Source organism: Tympanuchus pallidicinctus, unplaced genomic scaffold (genome assembly GCF_026119805.1).
Source record: "Tympanuchus pallidicinctus isolate F22 unplaced genomic scaffold, pur_lepc_1.0 scaffold19, whole genome shotgun sequence".
NCBI classification, from domain to species: domain Eukaryota; kingdom Metazoa; phylum Chordata; class Aves; order Galliformes; family Phasianidae; genus Tympanuchus; species Tympanuchus pallidicinctus.
The window spans coordinates 395572-401935 of NW_026294710.1; the positions used below are offsets into that span (position 1 = coordinate 395572).

Genomic DNA, 6364 nt, shown 5'->3' on the forward strand with positions numbered 1-6364 from the left:
ACATTTGCTTTATTTAGGTAGTTCTTGGTTTCCCTTCCCCAGAGACAAGAGACTAGGCAGGAGAGAGGCTGAAGCTACACGTCCCGGTGGAGAGCTTGGAGACAGCTGGTGCTCATGGGCACATGGCCAAGGAACCCAGCACTGGAGCTTGGGTTTCTTGGAGCAAAAGGAAACGTGACATGTGGGTCTTGGCCTGCACTCCAATCTGTTTACCCCATGCTGGCCCACAGGAGAGGGATTTTTTTTTTTTTTTTTTCCTCGGGAAGCACTTATTGAGATCAAGAAAGAAGTTTATTAACTTATTAGCCAAATGGAGACTGTCTCACTTCGCTGTGCTGCCTGGCTCCCTTCCAGCCTGGGCTGGTATGAAATTACCCACTGTGACTCCAGAAAGCAGGAACAAAGAGCCCTGCACACCAGCTTTCCTAGCAGCCTTTGTTTCGGATTTGTGCCTATATCAGCCCAAAAGCTGGGCAGCAGAGCACTCAGCTGCAATGTCCTGTGTGAAACTCACTGCACAGCTCTCCATGGGTGCTGCAAAACCAGGCAGCGCTGCAAAACCAGGCAGTGCAGCACAGAAAATTTGGCTGTGTGCAATGGCACTGCCAGAGCTTTGCCTCCAAACCAGCAGCTCCAGGAGCAAAAATTCTGCCCAAATCAGAGTGGAGCATGTTGGCCAGCTCAAATGCAGGATGTTTATTTTAGAATCAATAGAATTACAGACATGTTTGAGTTGGAAGGGACCTTACAGACCATCTGGTCCCACTCCCTGCAGTGCATAGGGACACCCACAGCTCCATTAATGCTCAGAGCCCCATCCAGGCTGACCTTGGCTGTCTGCAGGGATGGGGCATCACCACCTCTCTGGGCAACTGCCCTGAATGTAAAAAGCTTTCTCTTTATATCTAACCTAAATCTCCCTTCTTTGAGTTGGAAACCATTTCCCCTTGTGCTATCAACTGGTGGGTCTCCAGATCATGCAGCTCATGAGGTCTTGATCTCAAGCAGCTGTTCAGCCAAAGAGGGGGTACTGGGATGCCCCTCAACACACTGAGGTCATTTCTTCCTTTGTAAAATGATCTTGAAGTCAAAAAACATTAGGGAGGTAGTTGGCTTTAATGATCTATTTGGGCACACTGGGAAGAGGTGTCTCAAAGGACTTGCTGGGAAGCACAGGCATCTCTGGGAGCCTTCCTGCCAAGGAGTTCCTCATTCAGGAGCTTTTGGTTATTGCTCATAGACAGGAGGACAATGACATTCCCGTTCATATTTGCTTCACTTCTTTTTTTTTTTTTTTTTAATTTAATCAATCTATGAAACACCTTATATGCGTAAATGAGGTTAATCTGAAACTCATCCCATAGCAGAACTGAGGCAGAGGGTTGATGTGGTCTTTGCAGATCCGCTCATACAGGATGCACACTGAGACATACATAACTGCTACGTGAGATCCCTGTAGTTTTGGAGAAAAGAGAGAACTGGGACTTTCAGGTTCACAGTCAGACCCTTCTCTAATTCAAAAGAGCTAAACCACGTGCTTCCTTGTTTCTGATACACAGAGCTCCCAGCAAACCTGCTCTCAAATTTCCTCACTCAGTGATGTTTGTGATTATCAGAGAAGTCAGCATTTGTTTCGAGGAGAATGACTGAATCAGGTTGAGTAAATTTTATTTGCTGATATCATCATGCAGGTGTTTGAAGCCTAATGCACATGGCCACACTAAAACCTTTGCTACTTACCCTACGCTGCAGTGCTGTTGCCTTTCTTCCACTGGTGCTGCCCTTACAACAAAGGGGTTGGGTGCTGTTCCTGGGCTGCAATGATACTTCAGTCAATGCATGTCTTAAATTTTGGCGCAAAAAGAGTGAAGTAGTCTCATTTTAAAGTATTATTATGCATTTTGAAATGACTGTTGAAAGCCCTTGGCCCTCAACACTTGTGCACAAAGCACTTGCCCTCTCTCAGGCTGTCTGTATTGTGTTAAGGGCTATGAAGACCGGGCTGCTCCTGCTGATGACTTTCCAATGGAGAGGGCCACTTAATGAGGAGCTGCCTCAACTTTCCCTTGTGTTTAACATGAAAAACTCCAACCCCTCTGCAGCTCTTCAGTCCTTTGCTGTGGAAAGGAGCTTATAAACTTGTTACTCAGCACTCAAGATCGCACAGTGAACTCACTCTGTGTTTTGCTATGTTTTACATGTGTGAATTGAGCAACGAGACGCAATCATGCAGCCATTTCTGGACGGAGTGATGACTTTGGAATTTAAAAACTCGATGGCAAATGGTGAATCATCATCAGAATTCAAACCATATGACTGAAATGCTTTTCACGTTTTCCAGTGTTCCCAGTGCTGTTTCATCTTTGAAAGTAATCACACAACAGAATGTTACGACCTACTGCAGGGGACCTGCCATAGCAGGGGTTAGATTGGATGATCTTCAGAAGTCCTTTCCAACCCCTACAACTCTGTGATTACCTTTTTAATTGGGTGATGACCAATCGAAAGCCTTCAGAATCCTCCAGCTTCAAGACTTCAGCAACCACCAAGAAAAGGATGAACATTTTAGCTAGGTCTTGCATTATTTTCTCCGAAGAGCGGCTGCTGTGTTATTGGTAATACATGAAGCTTTTATCCGACCACAAAGCAGCATTGTAGCCATGGAAAACAACTGTATTTAATTTGCCATCACAACTGCATTTCTCCATGAATGATTATGAGCACCGCTCTGGTGCACATCTGTGTCTTTTGCGGTGATCGTTTGCTTGTTTTTATGTTTTGCTATATCTAGGCAACAAAAGGAAGCCTGAAGAGCTTTTCCTTTCAACAGTTACACCAGGTTTGATTTCATAACCCTCTTTTACACTTGACGGTGCACTGTGAGCATCTGAGAAATTTCCTTTGCTCAAACTGCAAAACGCCTTGGACGATTAGCACCGTCTATTCTCACCCTCATGAAATTCTTTCTCCATTCTCATGGAAAACGCAGCATCACTTCTGAGACTTAAATTTGTAGATTGAAAATTCCCATTGTAGTCAGTCACAGCCTAAATCGTCAGATGGGCCTTTGGCTCAGTATGAGAAACAGAGGTACGGGATGAAACATTTAGCAATTGATTTTTTCCATCTCCCAAGCACTCAGGATTTGATTCAGAAGGGCTGTTCCCATTGCACAATTCAGGACTAGCTGCTGCTGGGACACACACTGAGCGGCAGGACAAAGGAACATGGTGGGACAGGGAGCAGCCCAGCGCTCCATGCTGCTGCTGCAGACTTTACTCTTACAAAAACCTCCTCTTCAATCAAATATATTTGCAATTTGGGTGATGTTCCTGTATTTCTTTAAAGCCGACCACTTCTATAGTAAGTAATGTCAGATTCAGAAATGATTCGAGGTTTTTTTCTGGGAAAAAAAAAACTGTTCTGAGAATTTTCTCTGCCCTACTGACTCTGAGGAGCCCTGGGGCTCCTGCTGTGATCTGACCATCCTGTCTGCTTGTTGTTCTGCCCAGCAATCTATAGATTCTGCTCTGCTGCTTTCACGCATGGCTGGAAAACCGTTTACCCTGTAAAACTCCCACATTCCAGCTGGAGAAAGTCACAGCTATGCTCATTTCCAGAGACATGCTTCCAATCTCATGGGCCATCCCATGGGCCTTGATCCAGACCCCCTGCACCGTGGGTACCCCCTTCCCCAGGGCACAGCTCCCAGGGCATCTCTGGCTGGGGAGAGGCGCTGGAGGGAGGTAGCTCAGCTCTGTTACCTCCAATGCTGCTCTGTGCCTGCTGAGAACCTGGCCCTGTGTTTCCATCCTGACTCCTCCCTTCCTGCCTTTCCAGGCCACACATTCCCAAAATATCCCCTGTCCCTCATTCAGGGAGGCAGAAGGTAGCGCTGACCCTGATCTGTTTTGCAGACAGTGGCTGCTCCTCTCCGCCCCCTCAGAAATTCTTTATAAACAGATGTTAAGTGAAGAAATCACACCAAGATGGTCGATTTTTATTTTATTTTATTTTGTAGCATGGCTACAAGAGGAGATTTGGGCTTTCCTCTGCTGGATTTACATCCAGTAGATGAAGAATGGCAAAGGACCGTCCCTTGTGAGAGCCTCTCCTTTGCAGGAGCCAGCAATGCACAAAGAGCTGCTGTAAATCAACCTGGCAGCAGCAATAACATCTGACAGTGCCAAAAGAGCCCCTCGTTGGCTTTGCTGTCTGGAAATGCCTGGCCGATGGCAGGGTTTGTATTTATGCTTCTTGGTAATTTGTGCATACATCAGTTTATTTATAAGCAGAGCACTTGCCCAGAAAGCGCTGTGTTTTCTTTGGCCACTCCAAGGGTTTCTCTCTGTTTGGTTTCCAAAGCACACACGTGGAAAGTGGAGGAGCGAACTGCTGCACCAGGAAGAGTTAGTCATTTGTCCAGGATTATTTTTCCAGGTGGATTTTATGAGAAGCACAAGGCAGGAGGAGGTACAGCGCAACAGTCTGCCACATGGTGTGCAGTTCTGCCCCATCCTTTAAGCATGATCCCCTCAAGTGTGAGAGCACCAGAAGATGATGAAGGTAAAGTGGGTTAAAAATGCACTTTTGGTTTTCTTTCCATGGGAGGGAGCATTCAATGTGCTGTAGGATAATTTGGGGCTGGATCTTCTCTGTTATGCAGCAGAACATAACTTGGTCCCAGTGTCTGGTTCTCAATAGGCTGGTGATGGCACCAATCAAATATATTTTCAATCTGGGGGCAGCAGCCCAATTGCCCACAGCTTTTGGATGTGCCCTGGGTCTCCCATGAAGGCAGAGGTTGAGAGTCTGATTCACAAGGACAACTCATAGTGGGGCCAACGTGGCTGTTGCCGAAGCACTGGGAGCAACACCAGTGAGCTGGGAGAAATCGTGGCCACATGTAAAGTGGTGGGAATGTTGCCACTACTTGCATCAGAGCCAGAAATTCAGCCTCTGTCTGTGTGATGTGGCTGAGAGCCAGGGCCTGGCGCAAGCCCATCCCAGCGACTTGCTGCACTCCCAAGCTGGGAGCTGCTGGCTCCTGAACATGCTGGTAACTGGTACAGAGAAATATTGGGGTGTTCAGATGCTGAAATGGAGATAGCTATCATCCAAAGAACCCCAGGTATCTACATGGGGCTGAAAGACCCACAGGGTCCCCTTTGGGATGCATCAGGGCATCTCCGCATACAAACAGAAAGTTGTGCCTGGGCCAACGTGTCTTTTGTCACTGGGAAAAGTTCATCAGTGTAGTATATCAGTGTATTTCTTCCTCTACCATGGATAAGTTCTCCAGTTCACAGCACCAAACCCCCAGCTCTGCATGGTGAAGCTGACCAATGTTCAGCCAGATCTGGGCTTTAATCCAAAGCCCAGTTTCAGAGAATGGCTGAAATGCTGGAAACTTGTTTCTATGTTCCTCTGTGGGTTTCCTCTTCAACCTCATCCTCCCTTTCTTCCTTGCAGGGAGTCAAAAGTCCTCCTTGGGGGTTTGACATCTGTGCTCAGGCTGTTGAAGCCCACATTCAGCCACCTGCAAGGGATGCAGAGCCAGCTCAGATTTTGGCTGGGCTGGCTGAGACCCAGAGCTGCTGACCAAAGTGGAGCTGTACCAGACAGACAGGAACATGGCTGAAGTCTGTGATTCCGTGGTATCCTGTTCACCCTCATACAAACCAGGCCACTTCTGCAGGAGTTCAGCACTTCTGTAGAAGAGAACCTGGGAGGTAATCCAGTGGCCACCAGTCCCTGAGATGAATGCAGCAGTGATAAGCTCTGCTTATCAGGGCTTATCAGGGCAAATACAGGCAGCATTGTATACAATGAGAAAAGTCATGGAAATAGAGAATACAGCAGGTAGAAGATTTTGACTTTCAGTAAAGCACTGGCTCTGAAATTATTTCAGGATCCTGTGGTTACTTCTGAAAATAAACTTATGCACTGAGACACAGTGAAATGACTGCATGCAAAGGTGGTGAGGCTCTGTAGGTTGCTGGTTTGGCCCTCTGAGACTGCAGGAGTCTCAGGGAGCAGGGAGCACAGCTCAAATGCCTCATGCAGGATGTGGAAAATGATAGAGCATTTGTAGATACATAACCCTAGGATTATGGCATAATGCCAGTCCAGGGGAAACCCAGATGGCCAGTGAGATGCCCAAAAGCATTTCCAGTGAAAAGGTTTGCCTTTTTGCTCCCAGGGCTGCACATGGAGGCTGAGCTCAGGTCTCCATGTGCCTGAAGGTTTGTTTTGGGGACAGAAATAGCAGGATAAATTGTTTTGAGGATGAACAGGTGTGCTTGAGAGTTGCTTTATTTTTTTTTTTTTCCTAAACATCCCAAATCAGGAACACCATTTGTCT

The 6364-nt window shown here is 46.8% G+C and overlaps 1 long non-coding RNA gene across 1 annotated transcript; it reads left to right on the plus strand.

Annotated features, from left to right (window-relative positions):
- The first annotated feature begins 2701 nt into the window (after positions 1 to 2701).
- Positions 2702 to 5905, plus strand: LOC128079484 (uncharacterized). Its single transcript, XR_008206176.1, has 3 exons — positions 2702 to 3363; positions 4366 to 4566; positions 5473 to 5905. It is a non-coding gene; the product is annotated as an uncharacterized LOC128079484 (long non-coding RNA).
- Positions 5906 to 6364: the final 459 nt, after the last annotated feature.